General features: G+C 40.0%; 1 protein-coding gene across 2 annotated transcripts in view; it reads left to right on the top strand.

The window, feature by feature from the left end:
• PREX1 (phosphatidylinositol-3,4,5-trisphosphate dependent Rac exchange factor 1) overlaps positions 1 to 19,588 on the top strand; it is a 148,781-nt gene that overhangs the window by 28,070 nt on the left and 101,123 nt on the right. The window lies entirely within an intron of this gene.

The raw sequence follows: 19,588 nt of genomic DNA, 5'->3' as shown, positions 1-19,588 counted from the left end.
GAAAGTCTGAATGCTTAATTTCTAAAGTTTGTTTGTTTATTTTTAAAGCAGAAAGCAATCTGCACTAATGTCAGGGTGTATCCCAGAATCACATTACGTGTAAGTAATTAGAAGAGTGAATTTTTGCTACAGTCTTTTCAGAGCTTTAGTTTTTGCTTCATCACCTCATTTTTATGGGGTTCTTAAATATGTACACTGAAGTTTTGTCAAAGGTGGAAATGATGTACAGATAAAAATGGATAGGCTAGGTTGAAACAGTTCTGCTGACCCAAGTCTGCTTGGAAACTTTGATATGCAAGACCTGGGGACTTTGGACCATCCCACCTCTGTAACATTTCCAATTGCTCTTTCACAATGAAGCTGCTGTGTCTGAGTATGTGAGAGGGAGTTATCTGAATACTCACAGCAGAAGGGCAAGTCTTGTTGGAACAGCAGCAGAGGGGAATAGTGGAAGTGGGGGAGGAGCCAAGGAGGAGATGATCTGTGAGCCTGCTAGAATTCCCTTTCTTTAGGGACATATGGTCTGTTGGGTAGGGATGCAGTTTGTGCCAGTCAAGTATGCAGTGCAGTAGTCAGGAATGCAAGCTGCTCTTTAAAACAGCTTTGTGCATCCTACCATGTATTCTCTCTCATCCTGAGGCGCTCAGCCCTGCACAAACAGATTAGCTTCAGTGCCATCCTAGCAGAGCTTCAGCAGTTGAGGGCAGGATTCAACCACAAACAGTTCAGGTTTTGCACTGGGCAAGCAACGGAAGACAAACTTTTTTTTTTTTCATTTTCTTTGACTGGAGAAACCCAATAAATTCATAATATTTCAGGTCTGCAAAAGAATGGTCATCAGGGAACAGTATATATCTAAAGGACACACTATCAGTATACACTTACTGCTTGTAATGAACACTGTGAAACTTGGAGGGAATAAGATAAAGCAGCCCTGCAAACTGGGACTGTTTGTGTCTCCCAAACTTTTGTTTGTGGTTAGGGGAAAGCATCATTGGGAATTTGACTCAGAGTAGTTCATCTCTCCCATCTTTTAGCTCTCAGTACTCCTGGCTAATGTGATGACTTGGCTCTTCTGCAAAGATTACTGTCTAAGGAAAGAAGTGTCTGTTTATAATTTTTCTTTCCTCTCTGTTTTCAAGCATATGGAAAAAATGTGGGATAAACTATGTTGAATAAATTTGCTTTCCATTGTCATCTCCATGATTTAATCACAGACTACGGGGGCTGCATTGTGCTTTGCAGGCATGAACATTTTGTCTCATGAGGCCTCTCAGGCTGCTGCATGAGTTGTCTTTGCTGCCTGAGACAAATCCCTGGAAAGGATTATTGCCCTGTGGCAGGCAGCCATTTGGGTGTTTCTTGAAATGCCCAATTCCAGTTGCTAGTTGTACTTCTGTTACTGTGACTTTGCTGTGTGCATGGGAAGGAATGGCTATTATTTGCTGAAGAGAAGCTTTCAAGCAGTTGCCATGATGAACAGCACAGCTCTTATTAAAGACAGACTGTAGCTGGCTCACATATGACAATCCTAGAGGCAGTGAGCGAGGGCACCAAGATCTTCCTAATCCTTGTGCAGGACACAAGCACAGCCCATTCTCCTAAGCACTCAGGACTGACAGTACTAGCTCAAAGTACATGATGAAAATAGCATGAATGAAGCTGCTGGCTCACTGTGGAAAGGAGCTTTTCTTCCTGCAGGACTATGGCTAAAGACAAGTAAATTTTGTCTTACTTTTGTCATTCTCTCACATCTTCCAGTGCTGCTTCTGTGATGGCAGGGCTCATCTTCCCTCAGTCATTGTGCAAGGTGTCATATAGTTGGATATCTGACACCTTCAGCTCAGCAACAGTCACCTTTTAGTCAGACCTCTTTTTAGCTCATTCTCTTTATTTTAGTTTCTTACTGTATGCAGCTTTTTCGTCCATTGACTTTTTATCTTTCTGGCCAACTTGAATACAAAACTCACTTTGGATTCAGGAACTGAATAAGCGTGAGAGCCATGGTTTGCCCAGTGACCTCAGAAACAGACTGTTCACAAATTTTCTTAGCTCATGTGCCATGCTTTCAGCATGCCAATTAAAACATGAGTTTAGCAGCAATCTCAGCCTTCTGGAGATCTACTCTTGGCCATACTGAAAAAAAACACAGTATCTCCAAATAACATGAGAGCATTCTCCTGCAGATTATTAACTTTTCACCTTTGAAGAATGTTTTTGCATGCCAGGCTAAGGCTAAGTTCAGCTGCAGTACACCTCTTTTTGAAGATAACACAATTATGCTAGGGATGAATTTAGCTCCTTTTGATTTGGCAGTGACAGGTGCTGGGAAACCTGAGTGTCTGTTTTTTCTTTTTTCTATGTTTTTTTTTTTTCTTTCTTACTTTCTGGCTTTCTGTCTAGTGCCTGTTAACTGAGTATCACATCATGCAAGTGCTCACTGAAATAGTGATTTGGATGCTTTGGGACAGGCTCCTATATATGTAATCAGCATTCTCACTGCAATGGAAAAACACTGATTATAAGTTGTTCTTGATAGGCTGTTGTCACCAGGGGTACTGATGCTTCTCTTAGTTCCTCTGACAAGGGCAACTGAACCAAAGAGGGAATTATTCTGTAAAGCTTTTAGATACACTTCTTGTTTAGCAAGACGCTTTCTCTGCAAGGTTCCCTACAAGGTTCACATCTGTTGGAGCAAAAAATCTGTTTCCTTGACAAATCCTGAGACTTCTTTTCTAGTTTTCTTTTCCCAGTGATTAAACTGGAATTTCTGGTGCCCAGCATGTAATTTGTGATTCTTTGCTAGGGCGGAAATGAACTGTGGAAATGGGCAGTGAAATCATGAGAGGGTAGGATGAACAATTGGAAAAAGGACAAGGCTTGAGGTTCAGGTGGGAGGTAAAGGCAGGCAGAGGGAATGATCAGTCTTGCTCCTAACAAGACCAATTACACATCAGCAGCTGGAATTGACATGTGTCAAAGATCTCTCTTGTTGCAGTCCTGCACCAATAGCCATGGCCATATGGTAGCATCGTGAAGGGGTTGCACATCAGGCAGACTTCAGCTATCCTTACCTTCAGTGGAATTGTCATGCTCCTTTGCTTTGATACAAACAGATATCCTTCCCACAACTAATAGGATTTCAAAATAAGAACACAGGAATGAGTGTCTTGGTTTGGGTAGCATTTTTTTACTTTTTTTCCTTCAGACCCTTAAGCTGGTAAGACTCCAGTGTAAAGCGTATCATTGTAACAACTTCTGTTATATATTAGCAGGACTCTTTTGAGTAGGGTAGTGCAGGACTCAAACAGAGCAGATAACAAGATGCCTTTGTTAAAAGTAACAGAGCTTTCAAATAAATAGATGTGTGCAACACATAAGGCATGCAGAGAGAGAGACAGAGAATGTAGCATGATTGAGTGTCCTTTATGCAGGATGGGCAGTGATGGAGCAGTCTGTTTGTGGAGCGCTCAGTAAGGCACACATGCATGCTAGCAGAGTGTATCTGAGGTGGAATAAGGTATGTGATGGACTCTGTGTCACTGAGTAACAGTCTTTTATGTCTGTGCTGTTTGTGTTTGATGGTTGCTGTGAATCCTTCATTTTCTCCTAGAATTTTGGCATCAATTTCTGTATGTATAAAATATACAAAATGTTTTAAAATCTTCCAAATGAAGCACCTTAGTCCAGTTCTCTTTAGAAACGTGTTCCTCTTCAGTGATTACTCAGAATGATCCTGACTGGTAGTCCTGTTGGCATTGGTACGAGAAGTCCAGGTTAGGAGGACAGAAATATCCTTTTTTTTTTTTTTCTCTGTCTGAAGAATTCAGGTCTGCTGCATGTTGGCTGCCTAGTCCTGATATCTAAGTGCAAGTGGAATATATGTTGCATTTCCTACTTCTTAATTTTTTAGAGAGTGAATTCAGTTTATGCTTAAATCCTCCAAAAAAAAAAATAAAATTAAAAATTAAAAAAAAATTAGAGAAAACTGGCAACAGGTATCATAAGTATGAAGGAACAATGAGAAAGAATGGGATATAAGGAATGAAGAAAACAATTGTTTCACTTTGTAATGTCTGATACAGGTTCTGGAGTGACTGGGATTTTAGCTGGGAAAACTGAGTTGAATGTGATTTGGTGATATTGTTTCAGTCCTGAGTGAACTGCCTGGTGTTCTTTGTTTGTGTGGCACATGCATTTTTAAGCAATCTGGATCTTACTTCACTAAGTCTGCGTTGTTCTGATACCCCCAGACTGCTTTTGAAAGCTGAAGCTCAGCAATGGGCTCACTTAGCTGCTGTCGGATGGAGCTCCCCTGGCACCCGCTGTCGCTCATCTGTTGTTGCACATTATTCAGAGGCAGCCGAGTGGAGACAGTTTTATACAAGTTCACAGGAAGAAAATGAGGGCAAATCTCCAGGAGATGGTTCTAGCGGATAGTAAGTTCTCCCAGATGAGACCACTGCGGAGAGGAGCTGCTCAAAATAATTGCATTTCCTTCACTTAAGTTACTTGTTACAGACACCAAATCAAAGCAAGCTCCGGAATAAAACAGAGGAGTTTTTAAATCCTTATATATTCCATGCATCTTAAAGACCTTTTGTAGTTGTTTAATGCAGCAGTTACAAGGTTTAAAGCTGTGTCTGCAGAGATAATGGTTTTTAAAAAAAGTCAACAACTTAGCAAGACCCTGGAGTCTGGAACTGAATCTCTGCTACTCACTGAATTTATCTCTGTGCTAATTCTAGAAAGAGAATACTAAGAATTAACCCTTATTACAGCATGAAAAAAAAAAAAAAAAAAAAAAGCTTTTTAATGTATAGTTCTTGCTAATAGATATATTTTGGGAGTGAGGTGCCACAGCTTTGTCTTACACCTTTTTGGTGGAAAAGATGGTTATTTGGGCTTTGCAATCTTTCTGAAGAAACTCTGTCAACTATTCAACTAAATATAATTTCATTATTAGCATTTAATATGAAAGGAAAATGGTGACTGAGTCCAGTCAGTCAACTACAGACCTCATCACTGAAAAGGATGTTAGCATGTTTTGAATGAAAACAGAGTGACTCTGACCTCTAGGTGACATTTCACCTCCCAGGTGTGTTGTTTTCTCTTGCACAATCACTTGAGAGACATAATGTTCTCATACCTGCAGCCTGATTCTGCATCCAACATAGTGTAGGTGCTGTATATTGATTGTAATGATTGATAACATTGACAGATGCCAAGGGAGTGATTGTACCACTGTAAAACATAGGAGCTCCATAATAAAATGACAACTTCATTGCTTGTGATTGCGTTGATTTCAGTGGATCAAAAGAAATCAAACAGTTAAGATACCACCCACAGAAATTTTGGAGCCTCTTCTCTCATCCATTTTCCTGTATACACGTATCTTGTTATAATCATTTGTGCATCAATCATATGTTTCCAGGGCCAGGTTCAAAAAAGGTGGTTTGAATTCTAAATCACATTGTGTCCTGCAGGCTGCTTTTGTAGATAGCTTTGATTTCATCTGTGTTGATGTTCAGTACTTGGTTAGACTGCTGTCTGTTGCTGTCAGAATTGAATAAGACACATTCTTTGTAGCCCAGTAGCCAAGAGGAAGAGACAAAGACAGATCCTTCTCATGTTTGATCTTTAGCAGAGAGCTACTGAAAAGAGGAGGTCATCTTGCAGTTACTGCCACAAAAGAAGAAACTGGACTTCATGGGCTCTTCTCCAGCCATGCAAGAGAATCTCTCTGTAGCTCCGTTCATTGCACAGAAGGGATTATTATACATCTCTTGGGATTTCATCATAGTTGAAATCTTATTTCCCCCCCCCCCTTTTTTTTTTCTGTATTTCTTTTTTACTGAACCAAACTGGGTTGTCAGGAAGACTTCATAATTCCTTTAGAAGGATCTTCATATGGCAATGTTGACGAAAAATGCAGCACACCATGTGTAACCAAACCACCTCCCTTTTAGTACTAAGTGACTCTCAGTATTCCCCCTCTTTAGAGAAACTACACAGAGGTTTTAGGAGGGAGTAAGTCAGGATTGAAGCAATCAAGGAAGTGAACCAGTGGTGAAATGAACAAGGGATGGTCTCCTGCTTTCATATCTGCCATTACGAGTAGTGGAAATGAGAAAAAAGAAATGGACCTGAAGGAAAAATATGTTTGCTCCAATGGGTTTTGCTCATGGTCTGCCTGTTTTTTGCTTTTTTTTTTTTTTTTCCTGAACTAACCTTTCTTAACGTGCAGTGGAGAAAGGTTGCCACCCAGGGCTGCTGCACAGCAGCAGCACAGTCAGTATTTCCCAGGTGAGTCCCTTGGTGTACTCCAGTTCTGCCTACAAAAGGAAATTGTACGCTTCAAAATCAGAAAGAAAATAACTTTCCTGGTTATCAGGTTGGAAACCTCTGGCTTAAAGCACCTAATGGTGCAAGGCTTTTCTGGGAAATCCTCTCAGGAGCTGCTTGCCCACTGTTGGACAGCTGGAAGTTTTCTTTTTACCACAGAAATCTTGGAATTGGGTTCCCTGCATCCTTCCTTCATGTTTTCTGTGACTAATTACTGTGGCAGACCTAATTCCTCTCACCCTGAAGGGTTAAATATGATTTCTAAGGAACTCCTTTGTATAACACCTTGGCTTGGGAAAGTCTTTCTTTGTTATTTCTTGCAGCTAGTAATTCAATTCAGATGAAAACAGGCCAGAAATCCTGGGCCTTGTGCCCATCAGGTAAGTGCTAGGATCTCCCCTGTGGAGCTCTGTGTTTGACATCATTCACAGCTTGGTCAGACTGCATTCAGGGAGTAGTGCCATCTCTGTAGTGGTGTCAGAGCAGTGTCTGGCAGTCTCTTCTCCCGGTGTCGCTTCTCATGATAAATCCCAGTGTCCTTGTAGATATGTGTTGCTTCATTGGTGTTGCAGATTTGCTGCTGAGGGCTCTGCATCAGTTCAGTGGGGGTGGAGAATGTGGGGTTGGGGGTAGTGCATGGGAGCTGCTTGTCAGACAGCTCTGTAACTTCACTTTGTCTTCTTTCTGTTATCCTGTAACAGAGTTCTCAGTGCCCAAATGAAACAGAGGACTGGGTGGAACTGGCTTCAGAGTACAAGCGCTTCAGACCTACACGCATACATTTGATGCTGCATCATAGGCTGAAATATAAATAGAAGAGTTGTGATGCTGGAGTATCCTAGGGAGCTAACCCTAAATTAGAGGTGTGGTTCCAAAACTGTTCTCATGAGTGAAAAGAATAGGGAAAGAAGTGACCTCCAGAACATACAACTTTACTGTTTAACCCCAACAGTACTGGAGAATGCATGACAATCAAACGCAGAGTGAATTAATGCGGCAATTTGAAGGAGAGAGGGGAAAAAAGAAGATTCAGGTGATACTGATCAGTGGGCTACAGGTTACAGGGATCTAAAGTCTGTTTTCAAGTGAGCAATAATGAGAGCAAAAGGAGCGTCCCCATGTTGACTTGCAGCAGACATCTGGCTGCACTGCTTGGGCATCTTTGAATGTAATTTTATTTCTGCAGAGGAAGCTGAACTGTAAGAGCTCAAATCAGTTCTTCCAGTGTGTTATGGAATGATCTGGAGTAGTTATACTGTCTAGGTAGAAATTATCCTCTGGGAGTGCAAGAGCTAGCTCAGAGTATTTTATGCAGAGGTTTGATCTGATCTGGGGTAGAGGAGAAGCTGCCATGGCTATTAGGTGTGTCTATGCTCACTGAGGTACATGTGGTGGGCAGAACAGACCTTGCTTCTATGCTTGCAACTCTGCTGGGATGCTTGAAGACTCCATGAGCAGATTGGAGTGACATAAAGAACCAGGCCTAATGATTTTCAAAATATAAGGTGAAAGCTGAAATGCTCCCTGTCCTGTTTGGTTCAGAGAAATGATTGTGGCTGCAGTGAGGAGAGCTGAGGCATGAGGCAGTGACTGCATGGGTGTTACTCACTGGAAGAGTTTTGGGCTCGCTGTTCCCTGCTAATGCGCTTAGGGCTGTGATGCATTAAAGGCTGAACATCTGCCTTGGGTTTAACAGGCATCACTAGAGTGTCATCTTCTCCTGAGGTGTTAAATTCCACAAAACACTGTAATTCTAGCCAAGCCTAAAAATTAACCTCTGCAGCATCGTGAAGCTTGAACTTGTGGCTGTTTGCATCAGACTGGGGAGCAAACACACAGCGCTAATTGTGATGCCACTAGGGATTTGTGCAGAACTTAGCAAGTCAGGTAGCTAGTAATTGTCCTCTACTTCCAATTAGTAACGTTCCAGGTGTGTCTGAAATTATATCTCCAATCAGATGTTATTGTTGGTATCTTGCTTGTTTCACATCCGTATGGTTCTGTTGAGACTTATGGATGCTTTCTGAGGCAGTGGCCTTCTGTTGCAGCAGTGCAAATGCAGGCAGTGGCAGCCTACTTGCACCATCACTGTCAACAGCAGTGCTGGTTTTTAAAGTATTTGTTTGTGATCCACACTACTGTTTTCACAAAGACCCTTAAGCATTTGCCAAGTGAAGGAGAAAAAATAAGTATTGCTAGAATGAGCAAAACTTAACTTGATGACCAATGTTCAAAATATTTTTTTATACTTATATGATTATTTTTATGAATGTTATTCTTTTCTTTACCACCCCTAAGTCCCTGATGTACTTATTCATCTCTTCCCATTGTAATTATGATTAACAGCTCTACAGCAGCAGGATGTGTATTAGCTTGTGTCTTTTATTTCTGTACATGTATCTTGCCTCAGGTGAGAATTAAAACTACCTTGCTTCTGAGACAGTAAATAACCAAATTAGAGAAGAGTTTATATTTCTAGAGGAATGGAGAGATCAAAGTAAAATGTTAGACAAATGATGCTATAAAACATCACAGAACATTTGTGGTTAATGCTTAATGCACCTGTGGTTTCAGCTGAATGTTATGATACAAAACAAATTCTCTTGGCTACCACAACAGTGTGGTGTCATCAAGAAAAGCGTGCACTTCTCAGGTGTAAGTGCCAGCAGTTTTGTAGGAAAATCATCAGTTTCAGATGGAAAATTGTCATTGTGGTACCTACGGAATTGTAATCCTTACTGAGGTGATGCAGTTAACTTAAGTTTCTTTAGGCAACCTTGATCACTTTTAACTCCTGTTGTTGTTTAATTTTTTTCCCTAATTAAACAGAGGAAAAGTCTAATGTTTAATGGCTAGTTGGGTTGTTTGTGTGCAGATATGTGGTTATGTGCAAAATAGGATAAGTTAATTCATTTTGTGAATCTTTGGGCTTCTCTGCTTTCCTCTGGAAGTGATTGCCTGTGAGCTGAGATGGGCTTCAGTGAATGCTAAAGAGGACATTAACAATGGGAGCTTTTGTAAGGCACAATGTGAACAAAGAAAATGATAAATTGACATGAGCATCTTCTCTTCCTCAAAGGTGTCATATTTATGAACGGATTATGAGGTCAATTCTACGTTAGTAACAGTAGGTTTGTTACTCAGAAGCCTCTTCTATAAAACAAAACTTAACATCTGCAAATGACAACAAAAAATATTCAACATATGCATATCTATATCAGTGACTTAAGGAACCTACCATAGCTCAACAAAAATACATGGGTCCTTGTAAGCCAGAGAAACCTTCTGGACAGAAAAGACCAGCAAAGTAAGAAACAAAGTAGTATGGGGTAAAGTAGTAAGATATCTGCCCTGGGTGGGGGATCCTGTATCTCACTATAGCCCTCATCATTCTGTCCTGTCCTGTAGAATATTCTCTTCCATAAGCCACAATTTATCCTCTGCACGAGCAACAAGGAAAACAAACCAATGAAGAAAAGAGCCCCAAAACAAGACAGCATGTAGTTCGGAGATATCTAGACGAGAGTCTGCCTATACCATGATCATTGAAGAAATAGAGCCTGCTGTTCATGAGGCAGAGTGGAACGAGTGTGAACCCAGCTTGCTAGAAGCACAATCACACAAGGTATTCCACATAGAAAGGGAAAAAGAAAAGGGGGAAAAAAAACAGCCCCAAGATTTAGGTAAGTAGCTGCATGATTTTCAGAGTAATTTGGTTTTCAGCAGGTAGCACCAGTGTCACTGAACAAGTGCATGCTTAGGATGTTAAAAATTACATGCATGAAGCTGGCTGGAGCAAATGAAAGTTAGTTTTGTTTTAGAAACTGCTGTCGTAAAGTCTTGGTTCTATGTTGTTGTTTTTCTCTGCTAGTACTACTCTAAGAGAATAAATAATGTACAGGCTATTGTAAATGCTGACTCTTACTTTCAATATTTTCCTTACCATGGAAACAGAGCTTGCATCTCAGAAAATAGTTCAGGCAGTTTTACTTTCAGCCAGTTGTACTGGCTTCATAATATATAAAAAATATATTTTCTTGTGAAACATTTGCCTTAATGCCTGACAATGTTTGTTAATTATGAAAGCATTCTGTAGCATTTCCTAAGATGAGAAAGAGAGCAAATGTGTTTTCATGCGGATCCTCTACAAAACAGTGTCCTCCGCTGCTTGTTTTACAGAATTGAAGTTTCATTATACACTAACCTCATTAATTTCATTATGCAATCCTCATCTCTTCCCCAGAGACTTTCCCATTGTCAAGGGCAGCTGCATTTGCTTATTACAAGGATCTCAGTCATTAGTAGCATCAATACAAAGCAAAGCTCTTGATAGAGCCCCAGATTACAGTTATAAATCAATAGAAATTTCTTTTTAAGTACACTAACAATGTACAGCTTTGGATGCATTGGTCTTAGGGGTGCTACTTCTGTATGTTTTTGTTTTTCTTAAAAGGTGGTAAAATGAGTAGGATTTCTTACCTGGGCAATATAGATTGTATCTCTTTTCAAGTTGGATGGATGAAATAGAGAATCTCACATTTGGGGAAATTTGTGCATCTCAGCAGTTCTCAGAAGTAATCTGGCACGCTGCTATGAAGCAGAGTAAGAATCTGATGTACAGAGCTGGCTGAAATTCGTATTATGCAATTCAGACCCTGAAATTCAGATAGATCTTGTATGTTAAGACGTAATATTTCAGAAAGTTCCAGTAGGCTGACTCTGAAAGGAGTGGATTCTAACATGAAGATGAATCAATGTTTCTTCTGCTTTACTGTGGAGATGAGTTGCTGTCAGGGAGCCACAGCTCTTACGGTCAGTTTGGCTTTGCAACATCTATATCTGTTTAGGCCACTGGTTAATTTTGAATCACAGTATTTGTTTTGCAGAATTGGATTTATTGCCACAGGTAGCTGATGCACAGTACTAACACATGGTAATGCTCATGTGGTAACTAGGACAGCAGAATGTGAGAAGCAGGCAGTGCAATGCAAGCTCTTGGTCTCTGTCCAGGACAGTGAATTGTTGTGTTAAGGGGAAAGTGTCTGTGACCATCCTTCTGGGTCACAGGAACTTTGCTTCCTGCCTGCTGTGGAAGAGAGGTGATAAAATTTCTCTGATTCTCTCCCAGTACCATATACTAACAGTGCAAGGGCATTGTGTATGTACCAGCAAATCTAAAATCTCTCAGGGAAGGAGACCCCGCACATCAGAACTGAATTCAACTTTCCAGGCATGTTTCCAAGATTCAAGTGTTACTGAATGCTTTGGGAAGAACTCGGAGCTGACATTTCTCTGGGAGATGTTAATGAAAGGAAGGGGGTGAGAGGTGGCTGGTTTCCTTAGGAACACAAAGACCTTAATCATTCCCGTTCTGTATTCTTGTATTGGTTGCATGTAACATTTCATACTGTCTTCAGGGTTCTTTTACACTCCCTGTATGCAATAACTGAAATGCTTGGGAGCATTTGACTAACATTCTGTCATTGGTAGTATATTATGATTAAAAGCCCTGGATTATTTTGTATGTCCCAGTTTTATTATCAGAACAACTTATAACTACAATTCTTGTAAACAGAATTGATTTTTCTGTTCTGTCTTAGGGACATCTGTGCTGATCACATGCTTACTTATTTATAACAAAACTTAAATAGCATGTACAGTACTTTCAGGTACTGAGCACTATTAATGCTGCTTGCATTTAGTAGTCAGATGTCTGTGGCTTTTTTTGTAGGTACTGAAGATGTAAGCAAGTTGATGGTAAGACTTTAGACATAAAGACTAACACAAGCCATCAGCCGTGTACAGAAACACTGCAAGGAGTATCGCTTGCAGGGAGACTTAACTCCGTCTCTTGGAGTCACGGTGATGTAAAATTGATGCTTCTGGGTCAGTGACGGCTTATGTTGCTATGTGACACTTTGGTAACAGAGCTGAGTTGTCTTTGTGAGAGTGCCTTGCAGCTCTGTGTTTCCCCTCAGTGGGGACATACAGAAGGGAGCACTGGGGAAGGCAGCTCTCACTGCACTTTTGATGTGGCAACAACTGTGTGGGCTCTAAGGAATCCCGGTGTTGCAGTCAGATTGTGTCGTCCTTCCTCTGGGTCAGGGAAGGACACTGCTCAGTTACCAGGCATACTGATGAGACCTCAGCTTAGACATGCTCCCAGATAAATAGCCAAAGCCCAACTAGGAATTCTTGTTGCTTTATTTTATTAGTTAAGCCCCTCAAATCCTGGGAATGCTAAACATCAGGAATGCAAGCTACAAGAACTGCATGAGTCCTTGAGGTTAGAAAGAGAGCAATGTTCTTTTTCACCATCTGCATACATTGTCCTTAGTGAATAACAAAAGAGCAGGGAACAATGAAGAGACAGCTGAGTTTGCTGTGAAAGGGTTTGCAGGTAGCATTAAATGTAATGGTTGCTATGAGAGAGCGAGGGCTGGGATCCATCTCTGTGTTGCTATGTGACATTTGTGTCACGCTTGATACCTGAGCATTAGAATTGCATATCCTATTTTGAATGCCTTTCCAGGTTTTACCCCATAAATGGAACCTTTCAGAATCAGATCTCCTGAGGAGACAGCATCGTTGCAATCAGCACATGGGAGCTGGTTAATTCCAGCTCTGAACCAAGGCCTGAGCTGTATCGTGAGCTGAAGGAACTCATAGCAATGTCATAGAAACGTCAGCCCGACAAAGGCTCATTCTCCTTGGTGTTCTCGTTGTAACTTAAAGCAGAAATTGAAAGGGTGGATAAAGCTGGATTGTGAGTCTCTTTAATTTCATACAGCCCTGTATAAAAAAGCATTCAGTTCTTCCCTGATGCGTTTCCTCTCAGCGTCCCAGACTGACTGCTGACTGCTGCTCTCTCTTTACGCACAGTCCTTGTTTACTCTAACAGATGTGCTCCTGTAACCTGAGAAGCGATTTTAACACAAATCACTTCTCTTCTGCAAACCCCTCTGTGGCAGTGGCTGTGGGCAGTTCAGCTTCGATCAGCTGGGAACAGTTTAAAACTGCCCTGACACAAGAGGCTTCTATAAAAATCAAAGCATCTGCATAGAGGCCTGCACCTGCTTAACTAAATGACTTTAAATCAACAAGGTCAAAATCAATCAATAAGGTCAAAATACTGTCCTTCTCTCCCACATCTAAAAAATCTAATAGTTCTTCACTGTACCTTGCAATCTAGATATGAATGATCACTTCCGCTGGGTTATCGTAACCTCCCTGTTTATGGGCTCAGTGCAACTGTGTTCTTTCCAGCCAACTGTTCACCATTTGCCAGAGTCAGGTCAGTGCATCAGTAAAATTAAACACTTGCGAATCATTACTCATAACTTCCTTAGCAACCCAAGCACTGAAACTGCAATTTTGGCTTGGTGAAAGACTTCTTAATTTAACTAAACCATTGTAGACCCCAAGTATCTTAAATTCACAGCACAAGTGGCTTCTAGAAAAAACCTCTGAACTTTTTTCAGTTGCAAAATGTGACTGGAAATGGTTTGAACTCTCATTTGGCTTCATTGTGATGTTGCTGCATTTCTGTAGTTACATTTACAACACTGAAGCTTAGAGATGTGAACTTCAGGAGTAAAGAACATTTCACAATCTGAACAGAATGTTATACAATCAAAACTAATGCTGACCGCAGGCACCACTTTGAGGGTCAAGTCTGGTGACAGTTTTTGGTTATCAGGCCCTAAGTGCAGTCTGGTACTGTTTTTCCTTCCTGAGGAATTGCCCTATACCTGCTTGTTGAAAGCGTGGCTGTTCAGCCTTCACTGGGACCTGCTTTCCTTCTGGCATTTCCAGATTGATCTGAGTAGGTTTGTATTATTTAGAAATCTTATTGTAAAGATGCTGCTGGTGGCAAACATGCAGGTTAGGCTGCAAAACTTTGTTTTGTCTTTGAGTCTTTTGTTTTTTAAAAAGGTACATTTATTCAGAAATTTTATTGAGAATTTTATCTTTCCATCATTCATTTTCTTCTGAGCAGAACTTTCATCTAATGACTGCAGCTACTTTCACTGCATTCTGGAAATGATATGAAGGAAAATGCTGAAGTGTCTGTTCGTTGCCTTCCATTTCTGTTGGAAGGGAAATGTCTCTGTTGAATACTATCCTTCAGCTTTTCTGCTTTTATGAAATAATGACATCTACTATGATTAGCTTCAAGGGAAATATTAGCAACAGGAAGTTGTGAGGCCAGTGATGAGGCTTTTCTGTGATGAACAGAATTCATACAGACTTTTGCAGCTGACTTCATAATAAATGTTAAATCAAGTTTTGCCCAATTTATTAAGGAGCAGAAGACCTTTGTTTTAGAAGAATCGTTTTCTTGGATGAACGTATGATCCCATGTGTACCAGAATACTTGGACTGCAGCGCGTGGCACTGCAGCTAGATTTCTCTGCTGGAGAGCAGGACCTTAGTTTTTCCCATCACTGAGTTAGTGTGGATTTGCAACAGGTTGAAAACCACAACTGTTGTGAACAGCCATGAAAGAGCAATAGCAGAAGCTGCAGAGTAGATGAGCTGATGACTGTGCTGTGTCAGTGAATAAAATGTTATGCAATCATTCAGAGTAGAGCTTCTGAGTTCTTAAAATAGAAAATATTTTTACGTGTTTTCTGCACAGGGACAAATATGGAAATAACATGCTAGAAAGATACTGCTTTTAGTTCTCTATCATGCTTTGGAATTGTCAGGCTAAAAGGGTCTGTGCGGATCTCTATGATGACTTAACTGTTCATTTTAGCAAATTGGTCTAACTTTCTATACCACAGAACAGTGTGTGCTTATTATTATTATCAATATTATTATTTCTGACATAAAGCCCCTTTGTTGCAGAAGTCCAGGATCTGTAAGAAAATGACTGCTGTTTATATAAATTGCCTTGAGTACTGCTGAAGGAAGACTCAATATGTAACTATTTATTTTTCTTTCTTTCTTTTTTTTTTTTTTAATGGAACTGAAGTAATTCCCCAAGAGTCAGTATAATGTGCGGAGTCATTCCAGTAGCTGATATTACCTCAGAGTAAAGATACCTGCTTTTATCTCTTGCATTCTCTGCCAAGATCCTAGATAAGGTATTTCTTGCTTCCTTACAGTGTAGCAATGCAAATGCAGTTCAATGCTGTGACATCCTGCTACGCCTCATGGAGAAAAGAATATTTGGTTTGTGCTTTTAGCAGCCAGTACATTGATGGTATCTGCTTTATGCAGAGAAGCTGTAAATCTCAGAGTGGTTTGTCATTCCTGGTGTACGTTGTGGCTGGAGGTTTGGGTTTCTTGCAGAAAATATTGCTGCTTCTCTATTTATGCAGCCAGTTCAGAAGCAAACTAAAAGATGATTTACAAGAGCCAATTGTAAGTGCATGTCTTACGAAAACTGTCAAAAACATAACTTGGTGGGATACAGGAAGCAGGAAGAATAACTTGTCACAGAATTGTCTCTGGAACATATTTAAAATAGGGAAAGAGATTCTACAGTAATTGAAGTTTTATCTGGTGACTCTGGACATTTAATTGTATCCTCATGCGTCTCTCCGGTGCTACCTGGCAAAAACATTGCCATGGTAAAAGGTCACTGTAATGAGCCTCTTGCAGAAGGTGTCTTCTGCCCATTTATACAGTGCCTTATGCAGTGGATGGCTGTACATTGTGTAATGGCAATAATTTTTTTCTAAACTTTTAGCATGAAATTTCTTTATAGAAAAACCATTACAAAGTATTGTTCCCCTCTTATTCCTTTACTGCTGAAGTTGGAGAGTGTAAGCAAATGGTGTGTTCACTCAAAAGGAGGTGGTGTGGTGGAGAGGCACTTTTCTGAGAGCTGCAATCTTACTTGAAGGCTGAGTGAGAGTCAGCAATGTAAATTCCCTTTAAGGAAAGCAATATTTCCCTTTATGTCTTAAGTAGGTAGCTTCTATTGCCTGGCAGTTCAGCCATATCATTTTATATTATTTTCTCTCTAAGAGCTTTGCTTTGCATCCTGAGGCTATTAAAATAGGGGGGGAAAAAAAAAAAAAAAAAAAAGCTTAAAATTATTCTTGGTGAGCTGGATATTAAGAAGGAAGACTTTGAGGATGATCCTTTTGCAGATTTAGTCTGTATTTTTAGATGTTTCTGTGGTGTATTGTAAGATGTATGTTGATGAATTTAACCTTTTCCTGGTTATGGAATGGTTTAGAATAGCCTGACTTCCACAGTGTGATCAAACAGCTTTCAGAAAGGCATTGGCTTTGATAAGCTATGCCATCAAAGATCCATGGTGACTGTAACAAGTAGAAGATCCGTTATTAGGAGACGTATTTTGGTGTTCATTTGTGAGGTTATGTTAGCTCTGAGTTGTCTTTGATTTGGTTCTCTTCTGTTACCCGGGGAGCACGTTTACTGATCCCCGCCCAGCAGCTAAATGCTGATCTTTTACCCATTGCTAAGATGTTTTCTGTTCTTCTTGTGCCTTTGTTTTCATGTTCTCTTATTGGGTTTCTTCTGTGCCAGAAAAAATGAAAAGTAGAGGATCTTTTATTTATACCTTCTCCAAAATCTGTATCTTAAAACACTTCTTTAAGAACATAAGTAATTGAAAACAAACTGCTACCTGGGGACTGGAAGAACTCTGTGGTTCGAATGACTAGAGACTAATTCTAGTTCTGCTGCTTGTCTGCAGTTTGATTTGTTAATTACCTGCGGCCTGCATTTCACAGTGAGTTTCTGCTTTCAGTTGTTGACCTCATACACCAGTACCCAGTTTCACAGGTGGTCACTGTCACGCTTGTGTTCAAGTCAGTATGAATCGGGATAAGGGCTTGTTCTTGTGTTCTTTCCTTGTACTTGTTCTTTGAGCAACTGCTTGGCACTGTAAGAGACAAGGTAGTACGGTTTGTCTGAATCCATACAGCATTTACGTTGTCACAGTGAGGATACACAGATAAATTATGATACTTCCATTTTACAAATGAGGAAACTCAAATGGAGAAGTGACTTAATGCAGGTTATGTCAGAGAATAGTGGCAACAGTTACTGCTGGGATTTAAATGGAAACACTGTTCATTTGTAGTTCTGTGTTTCACAATGCTATAAACAAATTGTGATTGGAGAACAATAAAAATTAACCCTTGATGCTGAAAGACACTATTTTTTTCTAAACAATCCTATGTATTCTGGCAGGGAGTAATTCCCTTCTTTTGGGCCACTCATATTGATTTAGAAGCTCAAGTCTCTAGAAACAATACACAAGAAACACAAAGGGTAAGAATAAGCAGGACTCTCAGGAGAAGCAAGTGAAGGAAAAAATCTGTTGGTGCTTCCTGTGCAATTCTTTACCCAAACAAAAGTCTTGGTTAACTGAAGAGATGTTAGAGGAAGTCACAAGTACATGTTTATGTACTTGTTAAAACAGAAAACACAAGGCATGATATAAGCTGTGGATAACTTGGTTTCTACAAAATCTAAATGCTTTTTAAACAGTTGTAAGTTGTATTGGTGGTCTGACATTGAAGCCATGTTCTGTGGTGTCTCAGTGACGAGGAGCTCCCATTGCACATGGCTTCCCGAGAAAGAAGCAAAAGGTGAGTGTTCACCATGAAATGCGGGGATGCATGTGCTCTCTTCTTGTCACCAAACTACAGGAACCATCCTATCACATACTGTAACCCAAAAGCAAGGACTTCATAGCTGTGTTTAACAAAGAGCAGAAAAAGAAACAATAGAGCATAGAAATCATGGCATAGGACGTGATAACATTCCTGGGCAATGCTCATATTGCCATCATAACTTATTTATCATGTCAAACAGCATTTAATTCTGGTTTAGGCTGGAATTAATGATTTCTGGGGAAGTATTTAGGCATGGACTACATTTTAATTGAGAGTTCTCTGAAATCATTCCATTGAGATGTTGGTCGGGTTATTGGCCAGTGCTGTTTTATGCCAGGGCAATATGTGAAACTCTGCAGGGAAAAGCTGCCCTTCGAGTCACCTCCCTCATTTCTTTACAGCTCTGCATTTCTCCTTTACCAGTATTCTCTATTGTTCTCTCTGCTGTGCCTGGAAAAGGCTGAAGGAAAGAAGTTTGAATTCTGGGAAGGAAATTGTCACCCGTTGCTGTGCCTCCTTTTAACAAGACGTTTCTGATAACTGTGATTTCCAACTGAAACACATATATCATAAAAACCCAGTGTTCTCCTCAGAATAGCTTAGTGTCTATAACGTGTCTTTGTCTGTGCCTGTCTGTACTGTTATTTCTTACTTTGTTATCCAGTTTTGATCAAATTTCCTCCTAAAATTACCTGAAAATACTTAATTTCTGCTTATTTTAGTATAATCCATTCTCTATTAATTTTACAGAAGAGTATGAAATATTCTATTTTCTGTAGAGTTTGCTGGAACTACACCATTCCTTCTTTGCAAATTAAGGGTGATTTATGAAGCTTCTGCAGGAAAGATAAGGAAACCAAGATGCACTGAAAACAGATTTCACTGTAATAAACCACAGGTATTTTGTGGCATCAGTGTTCAGATCTCAGAAGTGAATTCTTTGAATTAAATTGAAATGTTTATTGAATAAAATGCTTACAAAATAAAAAAAAAAATGTCAGCATCACCCATGATGAGGAAACACATTTCATAGAAATTGCTGTCCTTAATTTTGAGAGTGAAGCTTAATAGTATTTTTGAGTAGTAAAATTTTCAGTGTTATTTAATTGAAAGCAATGGATTTTGAAGGGCATAATGGGAAGACTTAGTAAGTGTGGGGCTGTAATTAATTGTCTAGCTTCTGAGCAGTCATTGCCATTATCTTCCTGGCTAATGCATAAAGTGCCAGGAGCACTACAGTGTATAGGAGGACCTTGGACCTGGGATCGTGGGTTACATCTCAGAAGATTTCTGGCATCCCTGTGTTTGGATCATACTTTTAAGAGTTCTGCCCTAAAAACAAAGTTTGCTTTGTGACAGTTCCTCTGTAATTAGAAGCATTGCTGGCAGCTCCGGGCAAGCGATAAGATAAAGCTGAGGTATCAGCCTGCTTCTGCATCCAGCAAATTGACAAGGCATCAGGAATGATGTGATGAAAGCTATGTAAATTAGCACTATGATAATAAGCCAGAAATCCCATCAGTAGGAAAGGAGCTACCACCTTTAAGGCTGAGGTCAACACTTTGTAATCCTTTAGAATTATTCCAATTTAATCAACGGATGCATTTAAAACAGAGATTGATTCTTCATTACGTGGA

Source organism: Phasianus colchicus, chromosome 17, assembly GCF_987193195.1.
Source record: "Phasianus colchicus chromosome 17, bPhaCol1.hap1.1, whole genome shotgun sequence".
Taxonomy (NCBI): domain Eukaryota; kingdom Metazoa; phylum Chordata; class Aves; order Galliformes; family Phasianidae; genus Phasianus; species Phasianus colchicus.
This window is presented reverse-complemented; position numbering and strand designations above follow the sequence as displayed.